Source organism: Aedes albopictus, chromosome 2 (assembly GCF_035046485.1).
Source record: "Aedes albopictus strain Foshan chromosome 2, AalbF5, whole genome shotgun sequence".
NCBI classification, from domain to species: Eukaryota; Metazoa; Arthropoda; class Insecta; order Diptera; family Culicidae; genus Aedes; species Aedes albopictus.
Window position 1 is genome coordinate 264650499 of NC_085137.1, and position 17366 is coordinate 264667864.

General features: G+C 38.9%; 1 protein-coding gene and 1 long non-coding RNA gene across 2 annotated transcripts in view; both read right to left on the bottom strand.

Annotated features, from left to right (window-relative positions):
• The window catches only part of LOC109411792 (GPI ethanolamine phosphate transferase 1-like), a 206913-nt gene that overhangs the window by 150331 nt on the left and 39216 nt on the right, over window positions 1–17366 (bottom strand). The window lies entirely within an intron of this gene.
• On the bottom strand, window positions 9153–15984 carry LOC134288059 (uncharacterized). The gene is made up of 3 exons (XR_009997732.1): window positions 12648–15984; window positions 12481–12581; window positions 9153–10256 (listed from the first exon to the last, which is right to left on the bottom strand). It is a non-coding gene; the product is annotated as an uncharacterized LOC134288059 (long non-coding RNA).

Sequence of the window (17366 nt, forward strand, 5' to 3'; positions counted from 1 at the left end):
TATTATTTATCATCCTCCCCTAGACGAATCAACGAGTAAAGTGACAAAAGAAGAAAATGAGATTTGTTCCGGCCATAAAAGGTATATTTAACGCAAACTAACGATTATTTGACATCGCATTTCATCTGGTTATCTTATTACCTCTGAATACTGATTCGCTAACTTTTCATGGAGCTCGTCTACCACCAAAAGCTACAGTAATGACGATAACGGATAATTGCGATCCTTCAAGATCAGCAGGAATCTCCTGCACACTTGAAAAAAAATACCGTATTCACAAGCATATAGAGCGCAATAATTTTCGTGAGTCAGTCGGTATTCACGGAAGGACGCCGGGCCGTTAGTGCGAATTCCGGGATCAGAATCGCGCAACAAGTTTCGTGGGTCAATCGGTTTTCATGATTGAGCAATGGGATCGCGAGTGTGAAATCCGGGATCAGAATCGCGCAACATTTTTCGTGGGTCAGCCGGTTTTCGCGGTAGGGCAATGCACGGAGGGACGAATGGCCAAATACGTAAACTTGTAGCGTCTTTAAACGTGATTTTATCGACATGATGTCTTCGGATGAAAATTTTCAAAAAATAGGGCGCGTCCGATAACGTTTGACTTTGGTTTGCAACTTTGCCACAGGTGGCACTGCAAAATCCGACTTTTTTATTTCTCGTTTTTTTCAATATAATGTCTTCAACAAAGTTTTAGATATGCTCAATACAAATAACTTTGCCGAAGACACCAACCCTCTATCTATCCATTGTTTCAAGAAACAGACGTACTTAATGAATGGATTCCCAAAAATGGTTTTATTCATATACATATTTCAAAAACGCGTAGTTTTGGAAAGTTGCAATGTTCTACAAAGTAATGTAAAATGTCAATGTCAATGTCGTTTACGCTGGAGTGCAATGTATTTTTTTGCCTCGCCTTGCAGCTTTGATTTTTACGTTGAATATTGCAAATATTACTAGGTACTATTCTGTTCGTGCTTTGTGACATTCCTGAGTGTGTTCATCCTGTGGTCTGAGTTCGTGATGGTACGCAACACCTTCCGTTCAAAAACTCCAAGGGCGCGTTGGTCCTCTGCACGTAGGGTCCATGTTTCGTGCCCATAGCGGACGACCGGTCTAATCAGCGTTTTGTAGATGGTTAACTTCGTGTTACGGCGAACTTTATTCGATCGTAGAGTTCTGCGGAGGGCCCATATAGCTGAGGCGGTAAACGCACGGGTATTCAGCATGACCATGCTGAGGGTGACGGGTTCGATTCCCGGTCGGTCCAGGATCTTTTCGTAAAGGAAATTTCCTTGACTTCCTTGGGCATAAAGTATCTTCGTGCCTGCCACACGATATACGCATGCAAAATGGTCATTGGCAGAGGAAGCTGTCAGTTAATAACTGTGGAAGTGCTCATAGAACACCAAGCTGAGATGCAGGCTTTGTCCCAATGAGGACGTTACGCCAAGAAGAAGGAGAGAAGAAGTTCTGCGTAGTCCAAAGTAAGCACGATTTCCTGCCACAATGCGCTTCTGAATTTCTTTGCTGGTGTCGTTGTCGGTGGTCACCAGTGAGCCCAAGTACACGAATTCTTCAACCGCCTCGATTTCATCACCGTCTGTGGTATTTCAATAACCAACGCAAACAAGACGCCCTTCATCGTAGCATCAACTCACATGTAGATTACATTGTAACACATCAGACAACGAATCTGATGAAATGGTTGAACCTATTGTCGACTGCTGGCGTTGATGATATCGGCCGTCGCGGTGGTCGAACTCCCACATCTGTAATTGAATAAAATACGAAAATTAATGAAAGAAACATGACTTACCTCTATGTAAACTCCTTTTCAAATTCAAACCAGCCGTACACTTCGATTCGTTCAAGCACAGGTGAAGTAGTGATTTGCTTGCCTTTTAGTTGAAACTATTCTCTTCTTTCTCTTCATCTACTGTTTCTTCTTCATCTACTTTTCCTTGTTCTACTTTTCCTTCTTTTTCTACTATTCCTTCTCCTTCTTTTTTGATTATTATTCTTCTCGCCCTTCTTCTCAGCATAACGCTCCAACTGAGACAAAGTTAACTTCTATGCCCAGCCCTTTACGATCACTCACAGTTATTCACTGTGTTAATTACATCGTGCAGCAGACACGAAAACATTCCAATCACAAGGAAATCCAAGAAACCTTGTACTACAGAAGATTCCTGGATCGAACGGGAATCTAACCCGAAATCCTCAGCATGGACTCGCTCTAATAACCAATTTCATATTTTCCTATCAAACATCACAAAGAAAGTACTATGTAGCATTTTCCCAACTCTTACTGTCCTGTATATTTACTTGTTGTAGTATGTAGGTTATGAACAATAACATTTCGATAATAACATTGTGTTAATAATTTACGTACTGAGTTGTTACACTTGAAATATTGATTATTTACAACAATACCGTCGCGATCAGCTCATTTCCTATAATAAAAAATATCACAAACGATCAAGTCACTCATTACTCAAATAACAGCCACAACATTCCATTCCTCCAAGCATTCCTCTAATATTTTCCTTCTTTGATTAAACACACCGATTAACTGCGAACAATGATATGTTGAAGATGTCTAAACATTGAACCATCATAAAGCAACACCCATCTACCAATTACAGTACTCCATGAACTTTCAAATGGCTTGACTCCATACTCGATTAAGCACAAATCAAAATCCCCTCAGATTCCACGTTAATGTAATTCCAAATGTATTCAAAGAATAATCTGATAATTACTCATCATTTTCAAAAAAAATAGTCAGATTCACAATTAAATTCGACACCATTTCAGTTGTCTAACTAGAAACCCAAAATCTAATAATTGTTATGATTATGATTTATATAAACTTGACTATAAACTTATTTATCGTTTTAATCTGATCCAACCACCAAAACATACATGAAGTTCCCTCTCTTCATTCAACGACTCCTCTTGGGTTACTTATTCCTTTTGGTACAATGTTCATTTTAATACATAATGGTTTTATTTAAACTCTTTATTTGATATTACACTTAATCTTCTAAATCCTTTTTCGAATATTAATATCACAGGTCTATTTGTTCAAATGAAGATCATCGAGTGAATGTCTTATCTTCTTGGAACAGGATAGTAACTCAGAATCGAGCCTTGAATAAAGAAGCACAAACATACATATTTCCCCTTCCTTCCACGGAAACACACAACATCAAAACCATGTTGCAGCCGCTAGTTTGCTCAATGGTTACCTGAAATCCCTCGAACGATTCGAAATGTATAGCATATCAAACAGCCGTTGAGATATCAGCATTCGAACGGAAATGAGCACAAAGCTGGTGTTATCCAACCAAACCAAGCTCATGGATGCACTAGGTTTCATCTAATAATATGAAGTAGGCAGGTGCCAAATCATCTCCTCTTCTTGGCGTAGCGTCCCCTTTTGGCAAACCCAGTCTCTCTATCAACTTGCACTCTAGTGTATATAAGTAGCATATAAGAAAATCAATGTAAATACCAAAAAAATTCTATTCATGTTAATCACATTTATTATTATCATTATTATCGTCGCAGCACCAAATCGAAGTCGCGACTTGTGCGACATGCAAAGTTACAGATGCAAAGTAAGTCTGAATCGATTATTTGCATTGCGCACCATTCACTCATCCTAATCGAGTTACGACACACAAAAGTAGGTAATAACTCAATTTTCTCACCCCAGGTCACTTCGGATTTCAACCAACACACATTACAAAACACTCCTATAAAAGGAAACCCTCTACTCATTCTACCATGTGGCCTCGCGTGTATCAATTAAGTTCAGGACAACAATCATGGAACTATTCTGTTAATCGTCCATCGCAGTTGACAAGAAATTTCGTTTCAAACGGCATCTGCTATGAAAAGCTAATTCATCTACATGCACTCACTTGTCCCTTGAAACTGAATGACGACTTTTGACCTAGGGGCAAGGCACTGTGCAATCCGGTGCAACTCTGAGCAATCCTGAGTAACACTTTTTGTTCGAATCTATTCAGAAACGTCTCTACGAAGGGGAAAATCGGGCAAGACTGCTCGATTTTTCCTTGGTATCAGGCAATACTTCTGGAAAACCAGAGTGATCCAGAGCTATCCAGAGGAATTCTGAGAAACACTTCGATAACAGAGTTACTCTCGCTGTATCTGTCTTGCCCCTAGCTTTTGACAGATCTAAAAAATTCATTTTTAATCCATCCTCCAAGTAAGGAAAGCTTTCACACAACACAATGCATATTTTCCGACTACAATTCCACTTGGTAATGGCCTATACTAATTGAACATCAATCATAATGGAATACAAAGCAATACTAACTTGTTTCAGTTTCCTCCAAATGTGCCTCAGATGTGCCTCCAAACCTCACTCTCCAGTACAAGGTTATTTCTGCAATCCTGTATCGTTTATCACCAATTCCCATTTCAACAAGAAAGCACTTTTCAGGACATCCATGCCGTCCAAACCATTTTTTTTAAATCAAATGACTGCCAAATTTCTATTAGGATCGGTAATCAAAGCTTATTCACTTACTGTCTTATCGCGGCACTTCGAATCATATTATGTGATAAATCCGAGAATATATCACAGTTCCGCTCCCATGCTGCGTAGCTTTATCAACCGCTATCTTGTCGCGTATTTCTTTAGTCTTTGCGTAATCAACTTTTAATCTTTTTCATGCCACATAGCCAATAAAATGCTTAGTTCCCGCTTACATGTTGCGTATCTGTTACATTTTTTTGTTTCCGCTATCAAGCCGCGCATCCATGCTATGTGTTTCTTCCGCTCTAATGTCGCGTAGCAAATTAAAGCTTTCATCTCCGCTATCGTGTCGCGTGGCCAAATGAATTTTCATTCAAATCCGCTTCCAAGCCGCGTATCAAATGAAAGTTAACATTCACGCTTACACGTTGCGAAGCTCCATCGTTAATCCAAGTCCGCTTCCAAGTCGCGTAGCAGCAATTAAATCCATTCCACACAGACTCATATGTGAATTCTCAATATTCATCAGTTTTTAATTCTTGAGCGTAGCTCATGCAACAAACAGTTTTATCACAGACAAACAGACGTAACACTTGTGAAATTTCCGTCGACCACGCTTTTAACGATCATTTTAAATTTTCATAGTTGGGGCTTTCACAACCAGAGGCGCGCGCATCGTTTTTCTATGCGTTTGACGTTTCACACTAGCGCCTTCTGTTGACGATATTGCACAACACAGTGATTCGTGCAACTTTTCCACCAGGTGATGGTAGAAAACTGGTGAACTGGGCGATGTATTTTCATGAAAATCGTTCAAGGTGTTACGTCTGTTTGTCTGTGGTTTTATATTCACCTGACAAAAGTCCTGGTGTCCACGATTTTGCACTTCCCAGTAAACACTAATAACACTAATCACTATTTCACACAACTACGGATGAAGAATCCCATCCTCGTCGCCAATTTGTGGAATTTCAATAACCAAAATAATGTTACACATTCTATACATTTGACTATTATTGTTTATTATGAGCATCATCAAAATGACATTTCTAGACCAACATTTGAAAAGGGCGTAACAGCCATTTCGAATTTCTGCTTCTCCCGTCCCTCCTACACGTGTAAAAATCCGGAACCCGAAACTGGTAAAATGCGTCATGATTGGGCGATAAATGTATGTTTTTATGTTATAAATATACACCATGAAAAATCGGCATCATATCATGACGAGTTTTGCCGTGACACAGCTTCGACGCTACATTTCCTTTGTTTAGTACAAATAATGAAAAATTTGCGGCATGAAATCATGCCGCATGTACACTGCATCATGACGAAAATTTATGGAATCATAAGCCTTAGGGGCTGTCCATAAACCACGTGGTCATTTTTTTGGGACTTTTCAAATTCGATTTGGTAAAACGAAATATTGTGCATGAGTCGTTAATTTAGAAGTTCATTGACCAATTAACCTTTTGATTGCTTAAAAAAATATTTTCATGCTTAATGGCTTGCAGCCAAAAAAGCCCAAAATCGCATATTTTGCCCTATAAATTGAGGTATAGCTCAAAATTGTGACGTGTTGGAGCAAATCTGAGCTCGGATTCGGATTCAGCGGCCCAAAATCTGTCAGAGACACATAAGTTTGCTCTTGAGACAGACAAAAAGTTAATTATTGTTACGCTGTGTTACTTTTTGGTAGTTCTTAACTCCGGTAGCATAATTTATGTTGCATGATGCGAAAGGAATTTTGATCCTCATATCAGTTTTTTGAATAAAGCGCCGTCATAGGTAATAAATAAAAATATCTTTTATGGGACACGCTATGTCTGAACCAGCAGATTATAAAAATTGCATGTACATCGGGTTTCTTTCCATAAAACATCAGTATTCAAGCTATATTTTCATTTGCAGAAGGTTTCAAAATATTCTATCGGGGAAATTTTGATTTTTCCATCTTTTTGACCGTTTTTCATACAAATTTGCTTGAAATCCTCATTTTCGGCCAATTTCTCTCCCATACAAAATGTATGGAAAATTTTTTACCGATAGAATATTTTAAAACCTTCTGCAAATGAAAATATAGCTTGAATACTGATGTTTTATGGAAAGAAACCCGATGTACATTCAATTTTTATAATCTGCTGGTTCAGACATAGCGTGTGGGAGGTTTCTGCATGCAAACCATACACCCTTCCATTTTTCCTGCTGTTCTTTTTGCTGAAAAATTAAAAAGCGTAGAGTTATACACTTTGTTTTTTTTTTTTAAGAATACTTTGTCTTACCACGAAACACAGCCAATCAGAATGTATTACGAGACCCTATTTGACATCAACAAAATCAATAAGTGTGGCGGAATGCCATGCCATACCAATTGGGTGGACAATATCTATTTCGTTTGTCTTTCCCGCCCGGCTAAAGCTCTCTCATTGTCGTTAAGATATTCGGTCAGCCAATAGATGCTAAGATGTTATCTTGACGTATAATATTAATCAAAATTGTATGAAGCCCATTTTCTTTGATTACAGAAATTCTTACAATCTACGGTTCTACCCTACGTTTACCGTTGCCGATGGTCCATGCCGTATCGATGAAGTGGTTGACGGCGACGATGAAGGGGCCCCTTAACAGCTGTTGCTTTGCCGCTGATGCCGGGAAATTCGATCGCTCAATTCGGAGCGCTTGATTATTCGAGCCAGCTGGATCACACTTTCACTGATTGCAAACATTCACTTTCAGAGCGCAACTATGTTGCCGCTGGCCAATGGGCAGCTCACGTGCACGCAATCGTGTGTCTCTTCCTTCACACCTTCACATAACATGCGATTCCCTGTTGTCGGTAGAATATGCTCACATGCAATTGCACTATTCACTGTTGGCAGCTCTTCACTATACTCTGCGTTTGCACATTACCCATCGACCGAGAGATCTGATCACAGGCTTGATTAAAAAAAAAAAGACGCGGACACCGTCTTCAGCCAGAGGCTGTACAGACTGAATGAAACTAAACATTAGACAAGGGACACACGGAGCATGCACCAGTGGATACGGAGAAGAAACTATTCTCACGAAAAGTTTCATCGCCCGGAGCGGGAATCGAACCCTCACCCCATAGCATGGTGCGATTAGAAGCTTGGTGACCCTAACCGCACGGCTACGAGTCTCCACAAATTACGGTTGTTTGTTTTCTTCTGCACCGATACACACGCGCGCCGAGGTAGCCTCGGCCCAGAACGGGATGATGGTAACACACGTTGCCTTATGTACAAACTTGCCCCCGAAAGTGATGACAGGCTCTGTTATGCACTCTGTATCTTGTAGGGGCACACGCACACACAGATGATGTCTACCGTTCTGGTAGTGAGTCTGGCTTCTGTTGATGTTTTGGTAGTCGTGGCTGCAAGTGATTCGTGCACCAACACTCCCGTGCACACCTGTCACTAGCACATGACAACGTCGAGGAAGTACTAGAGTTTTGCTCGGATAGTTCCTAGTACACTCGTTGCTCGAAATGATGGCCGGCGAGGAGTGTTTCGCGGGACGCTGGACAGCCCAAGTAACAATTCCATTGCTGGTTGGTTTTGTTTGATTTTTATTAGGGTTTTATCACAGCAATAATTAAAACTCACAGTTTTATGACTGTTTTTATGAAAACCATTGATGAAATGTTTTATAGTATACTTGAAGATATGCATAAAGACAGATTTTAAGAGTAAACAAAACCCTCCGATATGTAAACCTTCTGGCAATCATTACAGTGACGATTCGTTCGTTGAGAGCTCGTTAGATGGGCTGTCTCGATGGTTGAATGTTCACTGGTTGGGGCAAAACCCAACTAAAAAGCACTGTCAATGTCAAAATAGATGTCAAAACGAGTTTGACGTCTGACCGCCGTCGCATCACAGCTCCTGTATACAGAACGTTTACGCAAGTATGTGAGTGTTCCGTGACGTATTTCTCGTCACTTGCGTGTGTCTAGAGCATTTTGACCAGTTGTCAGTTGCCCCAACGAACGAACACGATTCGCTAATCGGGGCGCAGTCGTGACCCAACCAGCGAATCCGGACTGTATTACCACAATAAAACTGTTAAAACTCTCAACAGATGGCGATCCGTTCGATTAAGAACGACATCTGTTGGTGGAAAAGCCGAAACAACGACACTGCTAGGTTTATTGCGGTCATCATAAAAGCAAATATACTATATTAACAATATAGGTCACTTCGCGTTTTCTCATGCAACGACATAGAGGCACCGTTGGCGAATGATTACAGCACCACCTGTTGTCAGAAAAAGTCAATAATTATATTTTGATCCATTTTAGTTTACCGTGCAATGCGACATTTCTTGAAAAAAGATTTTAGGGGTGTCGAAGTTTTTTGTTCCCAAATAAACGATTAATAAATAATCGATTTACAATATACGTACAATATACGCGAAAATATACGCAAACAAAATAATATTTCATTAGATGACATCTACGAATACATCTATAGAATAATCAGAATGCTCCCCTTATTGTAACATCACCGAAATCATTTAACATTGAAATTTCAATTTTTCACCCTCAAAATTAACTTATGTTTTGTCCTGGTGGTTGCTATTTTCCTTTGACGATGGCTTTTAATATCATTATTCGAATTATACGAATAAAATTTGTTCTAATTTGAGAAGTTGAAAAAATCGATTATTGTTTAATCGATCATTCAAAAAGAAATGGGCATCCCTATCATGCAATGACAGTTCGACAGAATAAACGTAATTCGGATAGCGCATGCATTTAGTGTGTAGTAGTACCTCTTTTGACGCTTGGTGGCGACACATTCACTAAAAAGGAGTCGCCAAAAAATCGTAAGAGTGACCTATATTGTTGATATAGTATATTTGATAAAAGTAAACTTGCTTTCGTGTTATTTTCGCTGATTATGGTCGTCGCCATATTGAAGAATTAGCTAACGTGAATGGAAAATAGTTATTTTTGCTCAAATTAGCAATGAATTGATAGTTTGCCATAATTTCCATAACGTGCTCACATAAATAAACTATCTCTGCTGGGTTTTCTTGTGATTCGCGATAGTTTTACTAAATTAACCAATTGATTTATTTCATTCCAAGATGATAATTTTTACTATTTTCGAAGCGCATTAATTTTATGGTTCTGCAACCCCAATATTCACGGTAAAATTGAATGCGCATAAGCCTACCAACACAATAACTACTAAAATATTGCTATAAAATGATCGCTTTCTACTTACGAATGATGCATCCTCCTGAACTTTACGTGCTATCGAAGAAGCTTTTCTGCATCTTGAGCTGTCATAGTTTTGTTGATAAAAAAACAACAACAATCGAGAATGGGAAACTTCTCAACTAGGTTTTAAAACGGGTTTATTGCTACTTCTAATGCGGTTTGCAAAACCTCTCCGAGAGTGGTCCACTTAGCCGGAAGATTCTCTTAAAGAGGTTATCAAGAGGTTTTGATGTATAAATCAGTTTTATTGCAAGTTTTAAAAATTTGGTCATGAAGATCTCTTGTAGAGCCGAACAAAACTTAAAATGTTACTTGGGAGGTCATGCAAGTTGGAGGTGCGCGTTGAAGAGGCACGTTTTAAAAGGCACTAGAAAATCTTCATAAGTAGGCCGTCTATGAAATAAATATGTGGCCATTACCACTTTATGGAGAGCCTTTTTACTATTCGTGCTTCTGGCGCAGAATGTTCCAGTTGTACTCCTGTTTGGGCTGTTGAAGAGATTATTTCTAACTAGCTGTCCCGGCAAACGTTGTCTTGCCAAGCTGTGGCGGTTTGACAACTGTCATCATAACGTCACCGCACTCTAGATTGATTTAATTTTGATCATGCTGAATTTGTTCCCGGCCCAAAAAAAATCAGTATTTTTACAATTTTTAAACATTTTTAAATGATTTTCGTAACTTTTTTACATATAAACACAGCCACCATTAATACGAATCAAACCCTGCATAGGGCATCCTGATCGGTTCACCCGTTCGTGAGTTTTGTTGCCTCAAAGGGACTTCAAACTCATTATATATATATATATATATATATATATATATATATATATATATATATATATATATATATATATATATATATATATATATATATATATATATATATATATATATATATATATATAGTAGACCTGTTCACTTTTTTTGACCTACCCGTGTCACATCAAATTATCAATCCACATGCAAAAACAAGTCTTCAGTCCAAAAATGAGCCAAATTGGTAAAGGTTTAGAGGTGTATCAAATCGATTTTGTGTTTTTTCGAGCATTTTCACGAAAATGTACTCCAATATCCAGAAAATTGCACCGAAAAGTTACCAAAAACACCGTTAAAATATAGTTGGAACAATACTCTACAACTTTGCCGAAGACACTACGGTGTTTAAATTGCTTATTTCAAAGTTATTCAACAATTGTCGTTAAAAAATCGCGAAAAAATACAATATTTTTACGGTTTTTCATGTAAAAGTCATGTAAATTTACATTGTTTTAAGTGACTAAATTAATTAGCTATTGCTCCTATGTGTTACGAACATTTCGTCCATACATCATTTTAGTGTAGGAATTCGTTTTCATTGGCTAATTATCAAAAGTATGTCACGTTGATACTAAAAATCGCATAGAGTTGCCAGCACAAAATTAAACAAAGCTACCCATGATTAAAACGTCATTACATTTCTTTGTCGCATCTGCATCAGTTTCAATTTAGTGTAGATGGTTGAGCATGAGACTGCCGATTCGAAGATTCAAGGTTCGAGCCCTGGAATAGGATTTTTTGCGTCTCGATCCAGCTATAAGTTAATGAGACTACGCTCTGCATCTCATTGCAATTTGGCATCATAGCCTTGTTTCGAAACCGTAGAGTGCATAGTAAGAATGAAGTTTCCCTTTATCGTGTAGTTGTGTTGCTTGTGACTAGATAGATGGAAGTAATCTCCACAGTTGTATGATGAATTTTGCATCCAGAAGCAGTTCCATCATCGTATTGAATTGTTTTAGCTAAATTAATCGGTATCAAACAGATGTCCAATATTTCGTCCAGCTGATCTCGTCGACACGATTTCTTGTCAACAAGTAAACTAAATATCTAGCTAGTCCTGGAATGGGCTTAATTGGCAGGTTTCGATCATCATTATTTGGGAGATTGCGTGTAAGTCATGAGCCATGGCTCATGGCAGATTCATCATCCTAACTGCTACAAAGAAAGAAAAAAAAAAGTTTATTATGTATTTGAGCTTGATCCTGGGACCTTCTGATCCGCAGGCTCGAGCCTTATCATCTGCGCCATTTCTGATACTTGAATCCAAAGACATTAGAATACGATGGCATGACGTCTTAATCATGGGTAACTTTGTTTTAATTCGTGCTGGGAACTCTACGCGATTTTTAGTATCAACGTGACATACTTTTGATAATTAGTCATTGAAAACGAATTCCTACACAAAAACAATGTATGGACGAAATGTTCGTTACACAAAGGAGAAATAGCTAATTTATTTAGTCACTTAAAATAATGTAAAATTACATGACTTTTATATGTAAAATCGTAAAAATATCGTGTTTTTTTTTTGATTTCTCAACTAAAATTATTGAATAACTTCGAAATAAGCAATTTAAACACCGTAGTGTCTTCGGCAAAGTTGTACAGTATTGTACTAACTATATCCTAACGGTATTTTCGGCACCCTTTCGGAGCAATTTTCTGGATTTATGGGTAAATTTCTGTGAAAACGGTTAAAAAAACACAAAATCGATTTGATACACCTTTAAATCTTTATCAATTTGGCTCAATTTTGGACTGAAGACTTGTTTTTTCATGTGGATTGATAATTTGATGTGTCACGGAGAATCGGAGAAAAAAAGTTTCAAAGTGAACAGGTCTAATATATAGATTAGCTCAAATTAAACACTTCTTTTGAGGCAATATTCACCATGTGCTAGGCAAGATGGCTGTACTTGCACTAGGTGCTGGTGAGGCTTTGGTGGTGGCTTCCAGGCTTGCTTCATTCCTTCTCCTTCCGAGTGCGCCTTTCTGCTTGAATGAAGATTACCTCCGTTAACAATCGAGGAATTTCCGATATGATGATGGTTAAATTACCTCTTGTGCAACTAGATTTTTGTGACTCACAAGAGCTGTATTGGCCCTCAGACTTTGAGATCGCGGTTGCGATGTGTAAGGTTTGGAAGCACTACTGGAAGTGTTCTTTGCTCGCACTTTTGTATTGTTGGAGAGCTGCTGCACACACCGTTTCTTCAGGGTGAGTGTGTGAGAGAGACAACCCTCGTTTTATTGTCTTTATGTTTCGCTGTTATCTTATTTGTGAAGCGTTCGTTTTAATGTTTGCATACAGTGTTACCAGAAGCTCTCATTTATGCTCTATGGTGTTGCGATCGGCAATATTTAATCAACACGGTACTACAGTGTAACATAACTCCAAGTCAATGCGAACGAAATTTTTGTGAATGGGCATGGCAGTGGACATTCACAAAAAATTCGTAAAAGTTTGCCTCGGCCCTGATAGTGAACTAGACAATTAGCACTTCTAACTGTAGTATACTTTCGTTTTTTTCGTTACGCCCGAATCCTAAATAAATAAAATCTATCACACGCGCCTCAAGATAAATCGTGTAGAGTGCACGATTTTCTTTTTGCGTTCGATAACTCACAAGAACTTCACACACGTCCGTTACCCAGAAATATAGCCAACAGAATGAGGAAAGTTTCAACCACATTTCTCTCGAACGCTTTTCAAAACTCATCCCCGTCCTGCTCTCACATACACATATCATAGCCTTATCCGTTCATCCATTCATTTAGCATTACCCACTCTCACTCACTCTCTCGATGTCCATTCGCACGCACACTTTGCCCATCATTCTGTTCGTGCATCGCAGTCAGCCAACCGTTAGCTCTTTCTCCTTTTGACCTCTATAATGCTTCTCCCCTTTCATTCATGTGCAAGAATAAAGAGCCCAACTTCCAGGGCAAACAAGCGCGCGTTTTCAACACATGCATCATCATCATCAATGGCTTTCGCAGTCAGTCTAGTACTGCAAGAAGGCACGTCAACTAATTTCAATCAATTATTTGGCACATTCACTACACTAACTATAAAGGTTCGACAGATATTTCCAACTTTGGATCTCGAACTCAGTTACGGTGTTTTAACAATATAAATCTTGGCTCAACTCAAAGATAAGTACTTGCTTCCACTCGTAATGAGTGGCAGATCTGCAAGAGTATTTTCGCCTATAGCGGCTACTACAGAAAGAATACACTTACAGACTATGGCTACATATAGTGTTGCTTACTGCTAATTACAATTGTGTTATTCACTATCAAAGTTATCTACTGGTTGTTATATGGACGCTCCATAACAACGTGAGCTGTGTTGAGTCGATATTATTCACAACTCATTTAAAAAAAACACACACACACACACACACAAAATATAACATTGCTTTCATCTTAATGTTTGGGCTGATAGTTACTAATTTAGGGACTATTAGTATTCGAGAGCGCTCTTCACTTGAATGCGCGTTGCGCTTATTTAGGTGTTTTGGCGTTTGGAGTTACAGTGTCTCGAGTTCTGGAGTTTTCATTGTCATTTGTTGAACTGGCGTGTTTTTTCGAAATAGTGAGCTGGTTGATAATCCGCGTTGCGTGTTTTAGGGGCTGATGGTGCTCGTAGTCCGTGGCAATGGTGGTGTTTCTTACATAGCTGGACAAAAGGAGGAAGTGTCGGTTTCTGTTCAGTTTTTGTGATTTGCGCGTGTGTTGTACAGGTGACGTTTTGGTTGTCTTTAACTTGTTTACGCAGAGGTGGAAGCCTTCCTGCCGTTGTAGATGACCAGGTTTCGCTTAGAGTTTTGGGTCCATCAGTCAATCAACGTACGGGTTTTCTTGGCGTTATGCTCCTTGTTGACAGCTTGAGGGGCGCTGTGGACATAGCTTGTTGTAGTTATCCATGAACACCCATTCTTGGAACATCGGATCACGGTGAGTTCATCTCGAAGTCTGCAAAACGCGTAGTCAATATTTCTTCCCAAATCATGGAAGTCGTTTGAGTTGAAGCACGCTTTGCTGTCAGCTTGCGCATTGCACTGCAGTTATCCGGGTGCACTGTTGTTATCCGGGTGCACTGTTGTTATCCGGGAATCCTTCAGTTTCCAAGAGTGGCGTTGTACTATGGCCATAGCTGGTGGTGTAGCGGTTGTTCCTTTCTGTTGGTTGTTATAACTTCCGCTAAGCGTACGTTGTTGAGGATCCTGAAGGTATCGATCTTTGTTGACAGTTGACTGTTCACATAGCTGATTTATTTTTAGTTTTAGTATGATAGACGCCAACAGATGAGGTTTTGACATCCTCTAGTAAGTAGCTGTTTGCTCCTCGTACCTCCCGCACGTAGCAAGGAACGAATTTCGTCCCAAGTTTTTTCGTTCGTTGATCGATAGCTAATGATTTCTGGAATGAACGTCTCCAAACCAATTCGCCCACTGAAAAGTTCCTCACTCTTGTCCGCAGATCATATCGCTGTTTGCTTTTTTCGTCTGCCAAACGGATACGATCCACGACAAATCGTTGTATGTTCTGTGCCGCCTGAAGTCTTATTTCTTGGGCTTTTCGTCCATCTTCGTGTGAGTTCATTGCTGCTGTAGTGTATTGCTCCGTAAACAGAATGTGGTTTCTGCCAAAGTTGGCAAAATATGGGCTGCAACCAAGAATCTCGTGTTTTGCAGTGTTGATTGCACAGACAATTTGTTGTAGATGCTCATCCCAATTTCGCTGATCTTCGTCTAGAAGCGCCCTTACGCAGGTTACCAGGGTACGGTTTGTTCGCTCTGCGGCGTTGCACATTGGCGTGTAATACGCCGTTCGCATGTGAGTTATTTTGTGCCGAAGTAAGAGTGATCGGAACAAATGCGAGGTGAATTGCGAGCCTGAGACAGTTACGATAACCCTCGGAGTGGAAAATCGTAAAAAACATAATTTTCAAGAAATGTTACCATTTGTTGAGCGCTCGCCGAGCGAAATGGTTCGACGATGATGAATTTTGTGATCCAGTCGACTATTACTAATAGTACCGTATTCCCATGGCGCGATCTAGTCATGGGCCCCACCCAGTCAATGGATATGAGTTCCCATGGTTATTTGGATGGTTTGGTTGCTCCCATCGGTGGGGTTAACGTTGATGTTGGTGCTTTAGATGCTTTACAGACCGCACACTGTTGGACGTAACGTTTCACGTCCATACCCAAGTAACATTTTAAGTTTTGTTCGGCTCTACAAGAGATCTTCATGACCAATTTTATAAAACTTGCAATAAAACCCAAGTAACAATTTCATTGCTGATTGGTTTTCTTTGATTTTTATTAGGGTTTAATAACAGCAATAATTAAAACTCACAGTTTTATGACTGCTTTTATGAAAACTATAGATAGTAGAGTAAACATAGATCCGTCGATGATGAATCTATCTCTACTATCTCTACTATCTATAATGAAAACCATTGATAAAATGTTTTATAGTATACTTGAAGATATCCATAAAGACAGATTTCAAGAGTAAACAAAACTTTCCGATATGTAAACCTTCTGGCAATCATTATTACCACAATAAAACTGTTAAAGCTCTCAACAGATGGCGATCCGTTCGATTAGTAACGACATCTGTTGATGGAAAAGCAGAACTACGACACTGCTAGGTTTATTGCGGTCATCATAAAAGTAAACTCGCTTTCGTTTTATTTTCGCTGATTATGGTTGTCGCCATATTGAAGAATTAGCTAACGTGAATGGAAAATAGTTCATTTTGCTCAAATTAGCAATGAATTGATAGTTTGCCACCATTTCCCTAACATGCTCACATAAATAAACTCTATCTGCTGAGTTTTCTTGTGATTCGACATAGTTTTACTAAATTCACAAATTGATTTATTTCATTCCAAGATGATAATATTCACTATTTTCGAAGCGCATTAATTTTATGATTCTGCAACCCCAATATTCACGGTAAATTCGAATGTGCATAAGGCTACCAGCACAATAACTACTAAAATATTGCTTTGAAATGATCGCTTTCTACTTACGAATGATGTATCCTCCTGAACTTTACATGCCATCGAAGAAGCTTCTCTGCATCTTGAGCTGTCATAGTTTTTGTTGAAAAAAAAAACAACAATCGAGAATTTTTCAACTAGGTTTTAAAACGGGTTTATTGCTACTTTTAAAGCGGCTTGCAAAACCTCTCCGAGAGTGGTCCACTTAGCCGGAAGATGCTCCTAAAGAGGTTTTCAAGAGGTTTTGATGTATGATTCAGTTTTATTGCAAGTTTTATAAAATTGGTCATGAAGATCTCTTGTAGAGCCGAACGAAACTTAAAATGTTACTTGGGAAACTGATTTATGCATCAAAACGTTCTGATAACCTCTTTAAGAGCATCTTCCGGCTAAGTGGACCACTCTCGGAGAGGTTTTGCAAACCGCATTAAGAGTAGCAATAAAACCGTTTTAAAACCTAGTAGAAAAATTTACCATTATCGATTGTTGTTGTTCCGCGGTCATTCCAAAGAAATATTTCCCAAGTAACATTTTAAGTTTTGTTCGACTCTATAAGACATCTTAATGACTAATTTTATATAACTTGCAATAAAACTGAGTTATACATCAAAACCTCTTGATAACCTCTTTAAGAACATCTTCCGGCTAAGTGGACCACTCTCGAAGAAGTTTGGCAAACCACATTAAGAGTACCAATAAAACTGTTTTAAGGTCTCGAAAAGAGGTTATGATGATTGTTGTTGTTTTTTTTTTCAACA